Source organism: Balaenoptera borealis (genome assembly GCF_965194805.1).
Source record: "Balaenoptera borealis genome assembly, chromosome: 12".
NCBI lineage: Eukaryota > Metazoa > Chordata > Mammalia > Artiodactyla > Balaenopteridae > Balaenoptera > Balaenoptera borealis.
In genome coordinates, this window is record NC_138869.1 from 48033675 (window position 1) to 48053867 (window position 20193).

At 43.5% G+C, this 20193-nt stretch overlaps 1 protein-coding gene across 1 annotated transcript in view; it reads left to right on the plus strand.

The window, feature by feature from the left end:
- Positions 1-20193, plus strand: part of CCR8 (C-C motif chemokine receptor 8) — a 157024-nt gene that overhangs the window by 15343 nt on the left and 121488 nt on the right. The window lies entirely within an intron of this gene.

Consider the following 20193-nt stretch of genomic DNA (forward strand, 5'->3'; position numbering starts at 1 on the left):
CCCTCCACAGCACAGGTATATTCAGCCCTGAGCGCACGCAGCTGGGTCTGGGGGAAAGACATCTGTGTTTCCAGGCCTCAGTTCTTCACTGGGTCCCTGATTTATCAGGGAATTCCACAGCATGGTTCTGTGGTGTTCACAGCAGATTATCTGGGTCCTTGTTTACTTTCAGGCTCTTGCCTCTGACTCAGGGCCCAGGCTTTCTGGGAATGGAGGGGAGGGGAGGGGAGGGGCGGCACACGGGGAGCTGACTCGGGGGTTATTTCTGACGCTGGAGTCATCATCAGCTTCCCAGTCACAGAAGGATTGGGAGGTGGGGGTGGGTCACGCCTGCCCCTCCTTTTCTGCCCAGAGTCCAAGGGGCTTAGTAGGCTCGAGAGATCCTGGCATTTTGGCCGGGAAGGGCGGTGTGGTAAGGGGTGTCAGGGGACCACGCAGAGCACACGCAAAGGAGGCATTTTGCCCAGGCTCCGTGTTGCAGGCCCTGCAGGTGCGTTCTGTTACCTGGCAGAACAGGATCTTCCTTCTGGCATCCGGCATGCCCTCTGGTGCCAGGGAGTGACACCAGGCACTGCTCACTGTTTCCACTGAGTCAATGTCAGGCAGGCAGTGTTGGCCTGGGGGCGGGGAGAGGGGCATCTGGAAGCCTCCATCCCTGGCCTCTTCCCTCTTGCTGCTTTCCCTGCCCCTCCGCCTGCTCCGTGGACTCCTGGCTCTGCCTGGGAAGAGCAGGGAGACGTGCATCCTCTCAGGCCAAGGAAAGAGGAGCCTCAGTGCCTGCCTTCTAGAGTGGTTTTGAGACTTGAATGAATTCACGTATGAGAAGGTTTTGTGAGAGTGCTTAGCACATGGCATGTGCTATAGAAGGGCTTGCTGTTACTACATATGTAAGAAAAGCACCTAGAAGGAACCCACTTTTGTACTCACCACAAGTGTGATAACTCATGGTAGAAATTTCTCAGGCCTCAATATTAAGAAAGAGGCTTTTTATGACCGCCTGATTTTTTTTTGTTTTCTGTATTTTTAAATTTATTTTTAGTTTTGGCTGCATTGGGTCTTTGTTGCTGCACGCAGGCTTTCTCTAGTTGTGTCGAGTGGGGGCTACTCTGTTGTGCTGCGCGGCTTCTCATTGCAGTGGCTTCTCTTGTTGCGGACCACGGGCTCTAGGCACACGGGCTTCAGTAGTTGTAGCACGTGGGCTCTAGAGCGCAGGCTCAGTAGTTGTAGCACATGGGCTTAGTTGCTCCACGGCATGTGGGATCTTCCCAGACCAGGGCTCGAACCCATGTCCCCTGCATTGGCAGGCAGATTCTTAACCACTGCGCCACCAGGGAAGTCCCGGTGTTTCCCTCTTTGCCTTGGCTCTGAGAAAGCTCAGAGCTAAATTTTTAGTCTTCTAGCAAGTAGACTTTTTGGGCTCTCTCCTGTGTAATGAGGGTAAACAACTGTCCCTGTTGCCCGTCTGAGGGGTTTCCCAGAACAAGGAACTTTCAGTTTGAAAACTGGGAAAGTTCGAAGAAAACCAGGATGAGCTGGTCACCCTATGTGTAATGATCTAACAGTATCACATCATCAGGGTGTCAGTGACAAGGCCATTAAGGCAATGAACCAGGCATTATTTATCAGAATGTCTTTGGTGGAGATGCTGTGAATTTATCTTTTTAAACCCCCTCAAACTATTTGGGGAACGAGGCTGGGAATAAATAATTACACTGAGGTTGAATGGCTGTGCTTATTAATTGATCTCTGTCAAAAGGCAGAGGGGCCCTGGGGGAGGGGGTAGGAGGGAAGTGTGTCATTTTCCAGTGATTACAGCCCCCCTTCTGGAGCTTACTGCTTTCCAGTCTTGAGGGCACATTCCTCTGTCAGTCCATCCCTCTAAGTGAGTGGGGCTCTGCTAAAGTTGGGGATTAGTCAGAAGTTCATGCCTGTCTCCCAGGAGAACTGGTACTCAGGCAGAGCTCAAAGTGAGCAGCTGGCAGTAGACTCACCAGAAGTTTCAGGAGTGTCAGAATGCAGGAATGGTTAAGAGCCAGACTGCCTAAATTTGAGTCCTATCTGTGACACTTATTAGCTGTGTGACCTTGGCAAGTTACTTACCCTCTCTGTTCCTCAGTTTCCTCACCTATAAAATGGGCATAATAATAGTGTATACCTCAGAAGGTTGCTATGAGGAATACACATTTATTACACACACACACACACACACACACACACACAGAGCACATTTGCAACAGTGCCCAGTATATATAAGCTCAATTAATGAGTAAGCTCCATATATCTTCCCCTGGATCCTTGCCACCCCCAGCTTTCCCAGGTCCCAGATCCCAGTGTGTCCTTTTGGTCCAAAGATGAGTGCCCTTCAAAGCACTGGCTGGCAGTCCTGGCTTCCCTCCAGCTGGGAAGCAGACACGGTGTCAAGGGACAGCTCTGGGCAGGCCAGGCTGGGTCCTTTCCAGGGCTGCGGGAGACAGGTCGGCTCAGCCTCTTGACAAAATCATCTGAACCTAGAGAAGGCACTTCCTGCTCTGCTTGGGGGTCAGCTCAAAGCTGGACAGACTTGAGGGCACAGTCTCTACCCTCCTCCCATAGGAATGTCATGACTGTGGCATGAGGGGCAGCGAGGTATGGTTTCTGAGTGTGGGATCTGGTGTCAGACTGCTGGTATCAAATCACCAGCCTGTCTCTTCCTATTTATACAACCTCTGAGAGTCTTCCAGCTCTCTGTATTCTAGTGTCTTAGTTTGGGATCTTCCAATAGCAGAGCCTGAGAGGAGCATTTGGGTGCAAGTGATTTCACTGGGAGGGGAGGAAGGTGGTGAGGGAGTAAAGAAGTGAGGAGGGGAAGGAAAGCAAATTACTTCTGTGGACAGCTGGGGCTGGATACCACTGGGGACCCTCTGGGAGCTGGTGTAGAACACGCCTCACCCAGGGTGAGGAAGCTGGGGTATTTATCCACCCTTCCTCACCGCACTGGTTGAGGGCTGTCCCAGAAGCACTAGCTACCCTGAACTTCCGGTCTACCCCTCAGGCAGAGAGATGCGCGTGTTTGAGGTTAGGACTCTGTGAGCCTGTACAGGGACTGCCCACTGAAGCTGCCAGTGACCCCTGGGAGATGTGAGGGATCCGGGGGCACTAGCAGCATCTGTTACGTTAACTTCTCCCACCTGTGAGATAATAATGTGCCTATGTCATGCGGTTGCTTTGAAGATTTAGACCAGTGCTGCCCGGTAGAAAAACAATGCAAGCCACATAAGGCATTTAAAATTTTCTAGTAGCCACATTGTAAAAAGAAAAAAGAAAAAAGTAACATTAATTTTAATATTATATTTTATCTGACTCAAATTTCCAAAATATTATATGTACATGTATCAATAAAAATTAATGAGATATTTTTACATTCTTTATTTTGAATTGAGCCTTCTAAATCCAGTGTATATTTTTTTCCTTTGAAATAGACTTTGTTTTTTTGGAGCAGTTTTTAGGTTTGCAGCAAAATTGAGCGCAAAGTACAGAGTTCTCATAGGTCCCCCTGCCCCCACACAGTGCACAGCCTCCTCCACTATCATCATTCCCACCAGATGGTATATTTGTTACCATCAGTGAACCTACACTGACACATCATTGTCACTCAAAGTGCATAGTTTACATTAGAGTTCATTTTTGGTGGTGTACATTCCGTGGATTTGGACAAATGTATAATGACATGTATCCATCATTATGGAATCATTCAGCGTGGTTTCACTGCCCTAAAAGTCCTCTGTGCTCTGCCTATTCATCCCTCCCTCCCCTCTAACCCCTGGCAACCACTGATATTTTTACTGTTTCCATAGTTTTGTCTTTCAAAAAATGTCATATAGTTAGAATCGTATAGTACATAGCCTTTTTGGATTGCCTTCTTTCACTTAGTAATATGCATTTAAGGTTCTTTCATGATTTTTCAGGGCTTAATAATATTCCATTGTCTGGATGTACCACAGTTTATTGATTTACCTACTGAAGAATGTCTTGGTTGCTTCCAAGTTTTGGCAATTATGAATAAATTTGCAATAAACATCTGTGTGTAGGTTTTTGTGTAGACGTCTGTTTTCAACTCCTTTGGGTAAATACCAAGGAGTATGCTTGGTGGATGGAATGGTAGAGTATGTTTAGTTTTGTAAGATACAGCCAAACTGTCTTCCAAAGTGGCTGTACCAGTTTTACCTTCCCACCATCAATGAATGAGAGTTCCTGTTGCTCCACTCCTTGCCAACATTTGGTGTTGTCAGTGTTCTGGACTTTGGCCATTTCTGTAGGCATGTAGGGATATCTCGTTGTTTTAATTTGCATTTTCCTGATGATATATGATGTGGAGCATCTTTTCATATGCTTATTTGCCATCTGTGTATCTTCTTTGATGAGATGTCTGTCAAGGTCTTTGACTCATTTTTAAAATTGGGTTGTTTGTTTTCTTATTGTTGAGTTTTAAGAGTTCTTTGTATATTTTGGATAACAGTCCTTTATCTGATATGCCTTTTGCAAATATATTCTCCCAGTCTGTGCCTCATCTTCTGATTCTCTTGACATTGTCTTTCACACAGCAGAACTTTTTAATTTGAATTCTGTCACCAACCTGAATGAGCTTGGAACAGAAGTTTGATTTCCAGATGAGGACTAGTTTCAGCCTTAGGATTCCCTGAGCAGAGAAGCCAGCCCTGCTGTGCCAGACTTCTGACCTACAAAACTAGGCTAACAAATGGGTATTGTTTAAGCCACTAAGTTTGTGGTATTTTGCTACACGGCTACAGAAAACTAATAGAGAATGGAAACTGGAGCAGTTGAGGGAGGGAGGGCAGGAGACCATGTCTGTCCACTTGTAACATCGCCCAGCCAGCTCAGAGCTTGGCCCAAGCACTCTCTACTGAGTGGCTGGCTAGGGGATCCTAGGCAGCTGTGCTTAGTACCCCCAGGTCACCACCAGAGAGCTTCAGAGCATCCCCGAATCAAGAAATCCTGGTTAGGGAAGAAGTCAGAGCAGGAACAGCCCAGAGTCTTTCCTTCCTCGCATTTTACACTTGGGGAAACTGAGGCTTGCAGCAGAGCCTGGATGCTTTGGAGTGAAAGGAGCAGGTTTCAGACCGTCCTCCTTTGGTTCCTCAGCTCCACCACATCCCAGCTCTACAACCTTGGACAAGTTGTGTTAGTGCTCTGAGCCTCAATTTCCCTGTCTGTACAGTGGGTATGGGATGCTTTAGATATAGGCAGATGAAAGAAAAGTATTCCAGGCAGAGGGAAGAGAATGGGCAGAGGCACAGAGGTGTGCATGGTGTGACTTGAGGGCAGGGTGGATGGGCAGAGGATGGAGGTTGGTCTTGGGTGGCAGGCAGGGCTAATCTGTGGATGCCAGGCAAGGAGTTTAGGCCTCATCCTGAAGGGTTTTAACCAGAGGCAGTTTGGGTCACAGGAGGCTGGTGATGAGGGCCGGTCATAGTGGCCCACGTTCTGAATGATGAAGATGTTAGTGGTGGCAGAGAGGAGGGGAGGAGGGGCTGGTCGGAGGGATGCCGAGGGGGTAGACTAGACAAGACCTAAAAGAGCTAAAAGATGCCTGAGTGCCTGGTGCATGGTTTGAGGGAGCAGACTGACAACTATTCAGTGGACTCTGCTGTGAGGAGAAGGAGCACTCAGGGCTGGTCCCCAGCCTTCTGTCTTGGGGACGTGAGTGGGTGGGGATGCCATTCCCTAGGAGAGCCCGTCTTCAGGGGCTGGATGAACGGATCTGGAGCTGGGAGAGAAGACTGGGCTGGTGACAGAGACCTGGTGGCCCACTTGTGTGCAGGCGGGAATCGAGGCTTTGAGGGAGGTGCTCTCCCAGGAGTCTGTGAGGAGAAGCGGGCTCAGGACAGCCCTGGGGAAGGTGGACTGTAGAGAGGTAGCAGAGGAGAAGCAGCAGCCAGGGAGGCAGGGGAAAATCTGGGGAGAAGTTAGTTATGGAAGATGCTGAGGGAAGGACGTACTTAGAGGAGGGAAGAGATTGACAGTGTACAGTGCTGTACAGAGTGAGATATGGAGGGGAAGGGGTTGCTGGATTCCATGAGGGTGCCCTTGAAGACTTTGGCCAGAACAGCCACAGTGCAGTGGAGGAAGCCACACCAGGCCGTGGAGGGTTGAGCGGGGCTCAGGGTGAGCATGTAGAGATCAGGGAGAGAGAATTCTGGTAAATAACTCCTCTGGTCTTCACGGTTCTTACTGGTCAAATGGGAATCAATATAGGAGTCAGGGTTGTTGTTAAAACCCAAACCAATCAGCCATCAGGAAAGCGCCCTGTAAACTTAGAAAGGTGATGGCAAGAGACGGGTGCATCCTTCCAAAGGCAGATGGGGAGATGGAACGTTGGAAATGGCTGGCAAGGTCCCCAGTGACCAGAAGGTGGCAGCACCTCATCAAGTGACACTTCATCTCCGAAGTCCAGGCACTGCATTTCGTCATTTCATTTATTTATTCTACAAGAATTTTTTGCACAGCTACTATGTACTGGGCTCTGGGTTAAGCACTGGAGAATTTATCTACCTGTGTATCTACCTATCTATCTAGATCTCCTCACAGAGCCCGCATTTTTGTTAAAGAGGCAGATTACACAGATAAGTGAATTATCCTCATAACTGTCAATCAACCCTCTTTATCAACAAAGCTTTTATCTTCTCCAAGTTGCAGGAGAAACTTTCTAGAATGTTGACATATATTCCTTCCTCTTTGAACAAAAGGTACTAACAAAACTTGAGTTCATTTACTGGGTCCACCACTCTGTGATGTGTTTGCTTATTCATGGGACAGATTGGATGTATTTTCCAAAGATGGCTAGTCCAGTATCTCCCGTCCTATATGAATTCCTTATACTGTGAATGTGACATTCCTCCAGTTTGAGAGAAAGCAGTCTCTGTGCCATCTCCTAGAATCCAGGTGACTAGAAAGGATACTTTATGACTTCTGAGGTTGGGTCATTAGAGACAATCCAGCTTCCACCTTTATCTCTTCTCCTGCCCTACTTCTGAACTTAAGAGTCTGGAAGGGTCAGAACACTTGAAGGGCAAACTGGGCAGCAGGGGAGGTGAGCTGGTGGGGTCCCAGCAGGCTGCCCTGGCTCAGCTTGGAAACTCGGTGAGGAAGGGAGGTGTGGCTGGCTTCCTCACTATTCCCTCTCCCTATTCTCAGCCCTCTTTACCCTTCACTGGTTCACGATGTCACTCCAGCCTCATTTAGGGTGAAGGGAGGAGAGGGAGGAGAGATTCAGGGGCAGAAAAAGTGTTGGTGGTGCCTTCTGGGGGGCAGTCAGATGCCCAGATGCTGGCTCTTCCTCTTGTGGGCTGCTCAGCATTGGAGACACCACCTGAGGGTGCACCACATCCCCTGATCAAGGTGGCACAACCTCAGGTCAACTCTGTGACCTCTCTCTATCTGCCCTGCCAGTGGGGCTCACAGCAGACCTTAGTGGCCCGCTTCACTTACACCCCAGTCAGCTCCAGGGAATTCAAGCCATGCTCTCTTGAAGCCCCCCTATCAGACTTGAGGCGGGAGGAAGAACAGCCCTTTCCTTCAAGAAACCCTCTTGGGAGTTCCCTGGCGGTCCAGTGGTTAGGACTCCGTACTTCCACTGCAGGGGGCATGGGTTCAAACCCTGGTTGGGGAACTAAGATCCCGCATGGTTTTGCACCTGTAGGGATTCAAAATTCACCTCAGCGGCATGAAGATTCTTTTAAAATAATCTTTTATTTTATTTTTATTATTTATTTATTTTATTTATATATTTTAATATTTATTTATATTATCTATAATTTTTTTATTGGGGTATAATTGCTTTACAATGGTGTGTTAGTTTCTGCTTTATAACAAAGTGAATCAGCTATACATATACATATATCCCCATATCTCTTCCCTCTTATGTCTCCCTCCCTCCCACCCTCCCTATCCCACCCCTTTAGGTGGTCACAAAGCACCGAGCTGATCTCCCTGTGCTATGCGGCTGCTTCCCACTAGCTATCTATTTTACATTTGGTAGTGTGTATATATCCATGCCACTCTCTCACTTCGTCCCAGCTTACCCTTCCACCTCCCCATGTCCTGAAGTCCATTCTCTACTAGGTCTGAGTCTTTATTCCCATCCTGCCCCTAGGTTCTTCATAACCATTTTCTTTCAAAATTTCCATATATATGTGTTAGCATACGGTATTTGTTTTTCTCTTTCTGACTTACTTCACTCTGTATGACAGACTCTAGTTCCATCCACCTCACTACAAATAACTCAGTTTTGTTCCTTTTTATGGCTGAGTAATATTCCATTGTATATGTGAGCCACATCTTTATCCACTCCTCTGTCGATGGATACTTAGGTTGCTTCTACGTCCTGGCAATTGTAAATAGTGTTGCAATGTACATTGTGGTACATGTCTCTTTTTGACTTATGGTTTTCTCAGGATATATGCCCAGTAGTGGGATTGCTGGGTCGTATGGTAGTTCTAGTTTTAGTTTTCTGAGGAACTTCCATACTGTTCTCCATAGTGGCTGTATCAATTTACATTCCCACCAACAGTGCAAGAGGGTTCCCTTTTCTCCACACCCTCTCCAGCGTTTATTGTCTGTAGATTTTTTGATGATGGCCATTCTGAGTGGTGGGAGGTGATACCACATTGTAGTTTTGATTTGCATTTCTCTAATGATTAGTGATGTTGAGCATCCTTTCATGTGTTTGTTGGCAATCTGTATATCTTCTTTGGAGAAATGTCTATTTAGGTCTTCTGCCCATTTTTGGATTGGGTTGTTTGTTTTTTTGATATTGAGCTGCATGAGCTGCTTGTATGTTTTGCAGATTAATCCTTTGTCAGTTGCTGAGCTAAAAACATCTGAACAAACAGCAGTCACAGAAAAAAACCTGATCTCAACTTCTTTTGTAGATTTAAGCAGGACCTCCTGGAAAATACAGTTGGTATAAATCCTCTCTGGCAGGTTTACAGCCAGAAAGGAGACTAACCACCATCACAGGGATGAGTAATTGCTTAAACAAACTTTATCTGAAACTGTCCTACCTTCAATTTATTCTTCCACAGAAGCCCTTTCTCCCTCCTTTCTTCTCGTTAAGTGGGTTTATAAACCTTTATCTTTGGATGTCCAGGGAGCCAATTCATCTGAAGCCTCCCTGGTAAATAAACTTTGTCTTCTCTCCTGTTAATCTGTCTGTTGTTAGTTAATTCACAGGCCCCCAACCACTGAACTTAAGCTGGTAGAGGGAAATTTTTTCCTCCCAACACATTCTTCTTTTGACAAGAGTATGGGTGACTGTCTAAGATTTTCTATCTGGTCCCAGAGTGTGTCCTCTTGCTCTGCCAATGTCACTGTATAGCAAAGTGTTCACTCCTTCTCTCCCTCCCTGTCTCTCATGCGTGTTAATTGGACTAGAAGAAGGGATGGGGAAAAAAAGAACATATAAGAGAGGATACCACTAAATTTATTACTTATTTATAGAAATAATTGTACCTCCAGTTTAGTCACCGACAGCGAAGAAGGGCTCATGTGCACTCAGGAGCAGCTGCACAAAAGGAATACTTTCTTGGTTCCAAAGCAATAATGACTAGGAAAGTGGGTGAATGACACTTGTTTTCATTCAGTCTGGTCTAATTGCATTTGAGTGGAATGTAAAATGTTACCGGGTGGCTGATTACACAGTGACTGGACCAAAAAAAAATCAACATCTTCTGTATTAGTCAGCTGGGCTGCCATAATGGAATACCATGGACTAGGTGGCTGAAACCACAGGAATTGATTTCTCACGGTTCTGGAGGCTGAAAGTCCAAGATCAAGGCATCTGCTGATTTGGTTCTTTGGTGAAAGCCACCTCCTAGGTTGCAAATGTCCACCTTCTCCCTGTGTCCTCACATAGTGTGGGGGAGAGAGAGAAGGAGAGCTCTGGTCTCCCTACCTCTTCTTATAGGGACACTAATCCTATCAATGGGGTTCCATCCTCATGACCTCATCTAAACTGAATCACCTCCAAATACCATCACATTGGGGTTAGATCTTCAACATACGAATTTGGGGAGACACAAGCATTAGTCTATAACAACTTCTCTACAAAGAAAGACTAACCAGTCAAAAAGTATTATAATGAATCCAATGCAAAATGTTTGTGTTGACATGTGTCATTTTTGTTTTTCTTCCTGTTGTCTTTTGTTGGATCTTGCTAGCAGATGTCAAACCCACCTTCTCATTCTGTTCATTCTGCTCCTGCCCCTGCCTGAGACTTACATGTTGAGTACTCTGACAGGAGAATCAGGTGTAGAAAAAATTCCGTGTTTCAGTAGATAACTATGCACCATCTGCAACATACCTTTCTGGGTCTTCAGGTTCTAGCCCTGTTCATTTTTGTCCGCATTTGCAATTCATCTCAACATTTCTTTACCATATAAATTTGTGCTGTTTTGAGCTTTCCTTGGAATCAGTTATAACATCTGCCTGGTTTTCTCAGATCATATGAGTAAAATAAATTCCTCAACATGCGTTCGTTTTTTTTTTTTTTTTTTTTTTTTAAATATCATATGGTCCTGTATTTTTTTTTTTTTTTTTTTTTTTAATTTTTACTTATTTATTTATGGCTGTGTTGGGTCTTCGTTTCTGTGCGAGGGCTTTCTCTAGTTGTGGCAAGCGGGGGCCACTCTTCATCGCGGTGCGCGGGCCTCTCACTATCGTGGCCTCTCCTGTTGCGGAGCACAGGCTCCAGACGCGCAGGCTCAGTAGTTGTGGCTCACGGGCCCAGTTGCTCCGCGGCATGTGGGATCTTCCCAGACCAGGGCTCGAACCCGTGTCCCCTGCATTAGCAGGCAGATTCTCAACCACTGCGCCACCAGGGAAGCCCCATGCGTTCGTTTTTACTTCTGTAATGAGAGTCATGGTTTTACCTTCTGAAAAGTATCTTTTAACACAGGGAAGCCTCTGGGGGGAGAGGTGGAAGGACTTAGCTCCCAAAGAAGAACTGCCTGAATCTCTGAGCCTGCGTCTTCCTGATCTCAGGTCATGGCCACCCATCCTTCTAGATGCTCCAGCCTCCAAACATTGAGGTCATTCTTTTTTTATTTTTTATTTTTATTTCTTTTATTGAAGTATAGTTGATTTACAATGTTGTGCCAATCTCTGCTGTACAGCAAAGTGACTCAGTTATGCACATACAGACATTCTTTTTTTTATATTCTTTTCCATTATGGTTTATCACAGGATATTGAATATAGTTCTCTGTGCTATACAGTAGGACCTTGTTGTTTATCCATCCTATATATAATAGTTTACATCTGCTAATCCCACACTCCCAGTCCTTCTCTCCCCCTTGGCAACCACGAGTCTGTTCTCTGTCTGTGAGTCTGTTTCTGTTTTGTAGATAGGTTCATTTGTGCCATATTTTAGATTCTGCATATAAGTGATATGTGGTATTTGTCTTTCTCTTTCTGACTTACTTAACTTAGTATGGTAATCTCTAGTTGCATCCATGTTGCTGCAAATGGCATTATTTCATTCTTTTTTATGGCTGAGTAGTATTCTATTGTATATAGGTACCACATCTTCTTCTTGTTTTTTTTTTTTTTTGGTTGCATTGGGTTTTTGTTGCTGTGCACAGACTTTCTCTAGTTGCAGCGAGTGGGGACTACTCTTCTTTGCAGTGCGGGGGCTTCTCATTGTGGTGGCTTCTCTTGTTGCAGAGCACAGGCTCTAGGTGCACGGGCTTCCGTAGTTACAGCACGTGGGCTCAGTAGTTGTGGCTCGCAGGCTCTAGAGCACAGGTTCAGTAGTTGTGGCGCACGGGCTTAGTTGCTCCATGGCATGTGGGATCTTCCTGGACCAGGGATCAAACCTGTGTCCCCGGCATTGGCAGGCAGATTCTTAACTACTGCGCCACCACGGAAGTCCATGTACCACATCTTCTTTATTCATTCATCTGCTGATGGACATTTAGGTTGCTTCCATGACTTGGCTATTGTGAATAGTGCTGCTATGAACATAGGGGTGCATGTATCTTTTTGAATTAGAGTTTTGCCTGGGTATATGCCCAGGACTGGGACTGCTAGATCATATGGTAATTCTATTTTTAGTTTTCTGAGGAACCTCTACACTGTTTTCTATAGTGGCTGCACCAACTTACATTCCCACCAACAGTGTAGGAGGGTTCCCTTTTCTCTACACCCTCTCCAGCATTTATTATTTGTAGACTATTTAATGATGGCCATTCTTACTGGTGTGAGATGGTACCTCATTGTAGTCTTGATTTGTATTTCTCTAATAATTAGTGATGTTGAGCATCTTTTCATGTGCCTACTGGCCATCTGTATGTCTTCTTTGGAAGACATATTTAGGTCTGCCCATTTTTCAGTGGGGTTTTTGTTTTTTTGTTGTTGAGTTGTATGACCTATTTGTATATTTTGGAGATTAAGCCCTTGTCTGTCGTATCATCTGCAAATATTTTCTCCCATTCCATAAGTTGTCTTTTTGTTTTTTTTTATGGTTTCGTTTGCCATGCAAACACTTGTAAGTTTGATTAGATCCCATTGTTTATTTTTGTTTTTATTTCTATCACCTTGGGAGACTGTTAAGGTCATTCTTGACTCTTCTCTTTCTAGCACCCCTGCATCCTACCCTGTGGTAGGCTTAACAATGGCCCTCTGAAGACATCCACATCCTAATCCCTGGAACTTGTGAACATGTTACCTTACACGGCAAAAGAGACTTTGCCGATGTGATTACAGTAAGGATTCTGAGATGGGGAGATTATCCTGGATTATTGAAGTGGTCACAATATAATCAGAAGGAAGATAGGAGGGTCAAAGTCAGAGAAAGGAGATGTGAGGATGGAAGCAGAAGTTGGAGTGATGTGCTTTGAAGATGGAGGGAAGGGCCACAAGCCAGGGAATCCAGGCAGCCTCTAGGAGATGGAAAAGGCAAGGGAACAGAATCTCCCCCCAGCGCCTCCAGAAAGAAGCAGCCCTGACAGCATCTTGATTTTAGCCCCCAAAGACTCTTTTCAGACTTCCAAACTTCAGGACTGTGAGAGAACAAATCTGTGTTGTTTTAAGCCATTACGTTTGTGGTGATTTGTTACACTAGCAATAGGAAATGAATGGAAACACCATAGCAAATTATGTTGCTTTTATCTTCAAAATGCAGCCAAGATCTGACCACTTCCCAGTCGTGCCACTGGTATCCTGGGCCAAGCCAGCTCCATCCCTTGCCTAGGTTGAAGCAAAGTCCTGCTTACTGTTTTCCCTGTCTACACTGGCCCTCCAGCCTTTTCTGCCCTCTGGATACAGGAAATGAGATTTCTATATGCTGACCTCTGGCGTTCACCCTTGGCATTGTCTTTCTCTGATGCTTCAATGGCTCCAGCAGCAGCATTCATTTCCACTGCCCCTGTAATAACTATATGCACCCTCTAAAGTCCTGATACATTGCACCCATCAGCGCATCCTCTTCCTCCACATATCATCCCAGTTCACCACCACTGACAGTTTTGACATTTGCACTGCCACAGCTTGCCAGAGGCTATGCATACTTAACTTACAACCAGCAATGGGGTTCTCGCTGCCAGTCAGCTGACAGATAATCAGCTCCAAAGTCCCATGTCCAGAGTCTGCTTTCTCAGACCGCTCCTGGTATCAGCTGTTGCAGGTCAGGTTCCCTAGGACTCAGGCTCTAAGAAGCAGATTTGCATGCCAGAAGTTTTTGGGGGAGTGCTTAGGGGATCAGTACCGGTGGGAGAGGGACGGGAGGAGATGTACTCCTGTGAGGAGTGGAGCTGACACTTGAATTGCAGTGCAGTTGCAACAAAGGTTGCAGCCACAACAAGGATCACGGCGGCCAATCCTATGAGGAGCTCTGGAGCTGGGGTAGCTTTTCTGAGTTGTCTACATTTTCTGACCACTGATTACCTTCGGCATTAACCATGCTCCCTGGCTCACTGTGCTGTCACTTTAACCTTCTTTCTATTCATTCGCCCAACAAATATCTATTGAATATTTACTATGGACTAAACAATGTTCTAGATCAGGGGTGCATAAACTGTGGCCCACAGGCCAAGTTATGCAGCTGCTTGTTTTTATAAATGCAGTTTTATTGGAACACAGTCACATGTATTTTGTTTAAATATTGTCTATGGCTACCTTTGTGCTATCATGGCAGAGCTGAACAGACCATATAGCCCACAAAGCCTAAAATATTTACTTTTTGATGCTCTACAGAAAACGTTTGCTGACATCTCTTCTAGCTCTGTGATGATGTATAAACATACATATGTGTATATATATATATAAAAATAGTAAATTTTACTTACTTATATATGTATATAAAGTGAGATTCAGATTGGAGCCACATATGTAATTTAAAATTTTCTAGTATCCATATTAAATAAGCTTACAAAATAGAAACAGCTGAAATAAATTTCAATAATATATTTTATGTAACCCAATATGTCCCCAATATATTTCAACTTATAACCAATATAATAAAGCATCAGGGGAATTCTTTACATCCTTTTTTTTATACGATGCCTTTAAAATTCAGTGTGTAGTTTACACTTAATTTGGGCTAGCTACTAGTCAGGTGCTCACTCACCATAAGTGGCTAGTTGGTTCAGTATTGGATGGTGCAGTTCTAGAAGCAGGTGATACGGTGAACACGCAGTGAATAAAGCAGACAAAATTCCCACCCCCGTGGAGCTTACATTCCTAATGGAGAGGAGAGATGATAACCAATCAAGTAAAATGAATTTTATGCCTGATGGTCATAAGTGGTGATGTGGATTCTTGGGGCAGAAGTTGCATGTTCAAATTGGGAGGGTCACACTGAGAAGGTATGTGGTGAAGAATTAACCTCTTAATTAACCTCTTAATTAACCTCTTAATTAATTAATTAACCACTTAATTAACCTCTTTGTTAAATGCTTATTAACAAAGGGAGAGTCTGGCCTTTTCCTCGTCTCCTGGTTGGTGTCTCTAGGCCCCTGTAGGAGTGTCTTTGTTTGCCTGGGGGCAGGGGGGGGTTTGGCCACTGGACAGTCTGACAGTGTGATTTATGATGGGGACTTTGGGTCACACTTTGTCAGTTCTGAGCTCCAGGTCAGCTGGAGACTAAAGCTATTAGCCGCCCTCTGGGAGGGGCTGGTGACTGCAGGTCAGCTACATGAGCAGCACGTGACGAAAATCCACTAAATAACCTGGATACCCAAGGCTTGGGTGACCTTCCCTGGTTAACAGTGCTCTGTGTATTGTCATATTTTGTGGCTGGGAGGATGTCATGCATCATCCATGGCTCTACAGAGAGACAACGGGGAGCGTCTGTTTGGACCCCTCATGGGCTCTGCCCTGTGCCGTCCCCTTGGCTGATTTCATTTGTATCCCTTTCCTGTAATAAACCTTAACCATGACTATGTCAGCTTTCACTGAGTTCCATTAGTCCTTTTAGCAAATTATCAAACCTGACGATGGTTAGGGGGAGACCCCTGAACTTGCAGTTGTTGTCAGAAGTGAGGGTGGTCTCTTTGGGGACTGTTCTCCCTAACTGTGCAGTTGGTCCTAAACGCTTTGTGGACGGTGACATCTGAGTAAAGACCTGAAGGAAGTGAGGGGACAGTGGGAGGCCAGGGACTGGAACAGGGTGGGCAACGGGGAGAGTGGAAGGAGATTCTTTCTCTACTCACTATTTTGATAAACCACTTTACATAGGTACCAAAATCTCCTGTTTTAAAAGTACAGCATTGGGAGTCAGCTCTACCCACCACCAGAGCCTCCCATCGAGCCTCTTAGATAGCCTCAACCACCAGAGGGCAGACAGCAGAAGCAAGAAAAACTACAGTCCTGCAGCCTGTGGACCAAAAACCACAGTTACAGAAAGATAGAGAAGATGAAAAGGCAGAGGGCTATGTACCAGATGAAGGAACAAGAAAAAACCCCAGAAAAACAACTAAATGAAGTGGAGATAGGCAACCTTCCAGAAAAAGAATTCAGAATAATGATAGTGAAGATGATCCAGGACCTCGGAATAAGAATGGAGGCAAAGATTGAGAAGATGCAAGAAATGATTAACAAAGACCTAGAAGAATTAAAGAACAAACAAACAGAGATGACCAATACAATAACTGAAATGAAAACTACACTAGAAGGAATCAATAGCAGAATAACTGAGGCAGAAGAACGGATAAGTGACCTGGAAGACAGAATGGTGGAATTCACTGCTGCGGAACAGACTAAAGAAAAAAGAATGAAAAGAAATGAAGACAGCCTAAGAGACCTCTGGGACAACATTAAACGCAACAACATTCGCATTATAGGGGTCCCAGAAGGAGAAGAGAGAGAGAAAGGACCAGAGAAAATATTTGAAGAGATTATAGTCGAAAACTTCCCTAACATGGGAAAGGAAATAGCCACCCAAGTCCAGGAAGCGCAGAGAGTCCCATACAGAATAAACCCAAGGAGAAACAGGCCGAGACACATAGTAATCAAAGTGGCAAAAATTAAAGACAAAGAAAAATTATTGAAAGCAGCAAGGGAAAAACGACAAATAACATACAAGGGAACTCCCATAAGGTTAACAGCTGATTTCTCAGCAGAAACTCTGCAAGCCAGAAGGGAGTGGCATGATATACTTAAAGTGATGAAAGGGAAGAACCTACAACCAAGATTACTCTACCTGGCAAGGATCTCATTTAGATTTGATGGAGAAATCAAAAGCTTTACAGACAAGCAAAAGCTAAGAGAATTCAGCACCACCAAACCAGCTCTACAGCAAATGCTAAAGGAACTTCTCTAAGTGGGAAACACAAGAGAAGAAAAGGACCTACAAAAACAAACCCAAAACAATTAAGAAAATGGTCATAGGAACATACATATCGATAATTACCTTAAACGTGAATGGATTAAATGCCCCAACCAAAAGACATAGACTGGCTGAATGGATACAAAAACAAGACCCATATATATGCTGCCTACAAGAGACCCACTTTAGACCTAGGGACACATACAGACTGAAAGTGAGGGGATGGGAAAAGATATTCCATGCAAATGGAAATCAAAAGAAAGCTGGAGTAGCTATACTCATATAAGATAAAATAGACTTTAAAATAAAGAATGTTACAAGAGACAAGGAAGGACACTACATAATGATCCAGGGATCAATCCAAGAAGAAGATATAACAATTATAAATATATATGCACCCAACATAGGAGCACCTCAATACATAAGGCAACTGCTAACAACTATAAAAGAGGAAATCGACAGTAACACAATAATAGTGGGGGACTTTAACACCTCACTTACACCAATGGACAGATCATCCAAAATGAAAATAAGGAAACAGAAGCTTTAAATGACACAATAGACCAGATAGATTTAATTGATATATATAGGACATTCCATCCAAAAACAGCAGATTACACGTTCTTCTCAAGTGCGCACGGAACATTCTCCAGGATAGATCACATCTTGGGTCACAAATCAAGCCTCAGTAAATTTAAGAAAATTGAAATCATATCAAGCATCTTTTCTGACCACAACGCTATGAGATTAGAAATGAATTACAGGGAAAAAAATGTAAAAAAGACAAACACATGGAGGCTAAACAATACGTTACTAAATAACCAAGAGATCACTGAAGAAATCAAAGAGGAAATAAAAAAATACCTAGAGACAAATGACAATGAAAACACGACGACCCAAAACCTATGGGATGCAGCAAAAGCAGTTCTAAGAGGGAAGTTTATAGCTATACAAGCCTACCTAAAGAAACAAGAAAAATCTCAAGTAAACAATCTAACCTTACACCTAAAGAAACTAGAGAAAGAAGAACAAACAAAACCCAAAGTTAGCAGAAGGAAAGAAATCATAAAGATCAGAGCAGAAATAAATGAAATAGAAACAAAGAAAACAATAGCAAAGATCAATAAAACTAAAAGTTGGTTCTTTGAGAAGATAAACAAAATTGATAAGCCATTAGCCAGACTCATCAAGAAAAAGAGGGAGAGGACTCAAATCAATAAAATCAGAAATGAAAAAGGAGAAGTTACAACAGACACCGCAGAAATACAAAGCATCCTAAGAGACTACTACAAGCAACTTTATGCCAATAAAATGGACAACCTGGAAGAAATGGACAAATTCTTAGAAAGGTATAACCTTCCAAGACTGAACCAGGAAGAAACAGAAAATATGAACAGACCAATCACAAGTAATGAAATTGAAACTGTGATTAAAAATCTTCCAACAAACAAAAGTCCAGGACCAGATGGCTTCACAGGTGAATTCTATCAAACATTTAGAGAAGAGCTAACACCCATCCTTCTCAAACTCTTCCAAAAGATTGCAGAGGAAGGAACACTCCCAAACTCATTCTATGAGGCCACCATCACCCTGATACCAAAACCAGACAAAGACACTACAAAAAAAGAAAATTACAGACCAATATCACTGATGAATATAGATGCAAAAATCCTCAACAAAATACTAGCATACAGAATCCAACAACACATTAAAAGGATCATACACCACGATCAAGTGGGATTAATCCCAGGGATGCAAGGATTCTTCAATATACGCAAATCAATCAATGTGATACACCATATTAACAAATTGAAGAATAAAAACCATATGATCATCTCAATAGATGCAGAAAAAGCTTTTGACAAAATTCAACACCCATTTCTGATAAAAACTCTCCAGAAAGTGGGCATAGAGGGAACCTACCTCAACATAATAAAGGCCATATATGACAAACCCACAGCAAACATCATTCTCAATGGTGAAAAACTGAAAGCATTTCCTCTAAGATCAGGAACGAGACAAGGATGTCCACTCTCACCACTATTATTCAACATAGTTCTGGAAGTCCTAGCCATGGCAATCAGAGAAGAAAAAGAAATAAAAGGAATACAAATTGGAAAAGAAGAAGTAAAACTGTCACTGTTAGCAGATGACATGATACTATACATAGAGAATCCTAAAACTGCCACCAGAAAACTGCTAGAGCTAATTAATGAATATGGTAAAGTTGCAGGATACAAAATTAATGCACAGAAATCTCTTGCATTCCTATACACTAATGATGAAAAATCTGAAAGAGAAATTATGGAAACACTCCCATTTACCATTGCAACAAAAAGAATAAAATACCTAGGAATAAACCTACCTAGGGAGACAAAAGACCTGTATGCAGAAAACTATAAGACACTGATGAAAGAAATTAAAGATGATACCAACAGGTGGAGAGATATACCATGTTCTTGGATTGGAAGAATCAACATTGTGAAAATGAGTATACTACCCAAAGCAATCTACAGATTCAATGTAATCCCTATCAAATTACCAATGGCATTTTTTACGGAGCTAGAACAAATCATCTTAAAATTTGTATGGAGACACAAAAGACCCCGAATAGCCAAAGCTGTCTTGAGGCAAAAAAATGGAGCTGGAGGAATCAGACTCCCTGACTTCAGACTATACTACAAAGCTACAGTAATCAAGACAATATGGTACTGGCACAAAAACAGAAACATAGATCAATGGAACAAGATAGAAAGCCCAGAGATGAACCCACGCACCTATGGTCAACTAATCTATGACAAAGGAGGCAAAGATATACAATGGAGAAAAGACAGTCTCTTCAATAAGTGGTGCTGGGAAAACTGGACAGCTACATGTAAAAGAATGAAATTAGAATACTCCCTAACACCATACACAAAAATAAACTCAAAATGGATTAGAGACCTAAATATAAGACTGGACACTATAAAACTCTTAGAGGAAAACATAGGAAGAACACTCTTTGACATAAATCACAGCAAGATCTTTTTTGATCCACCTCCTAGAGTAATGGAAATAAAAACAAAAATAAACAAGTGGGACCTAGTGAAACTTCAAAGCTTTTGCACAGCAAAGGAAACCATAAACAAGATGAAAAGACAACCCTCAGAATGGGAGAGAATATTTGCAAACGAATCAACGGACAAAGGATTAATCTCCAAAATATATAAACAGCTCATTCAGCTCAATATTAAAGAAACAAACACCCCAATCCAAAAATGGTCAGAAGACCTAAGTAGACATTTCTCCGAAGAAGACATACAGACGGCCACGAAGCACATGAAAAGATGCTCAACATCACTAATTATTAGAGAAATGCAAATCAAAACTACAATG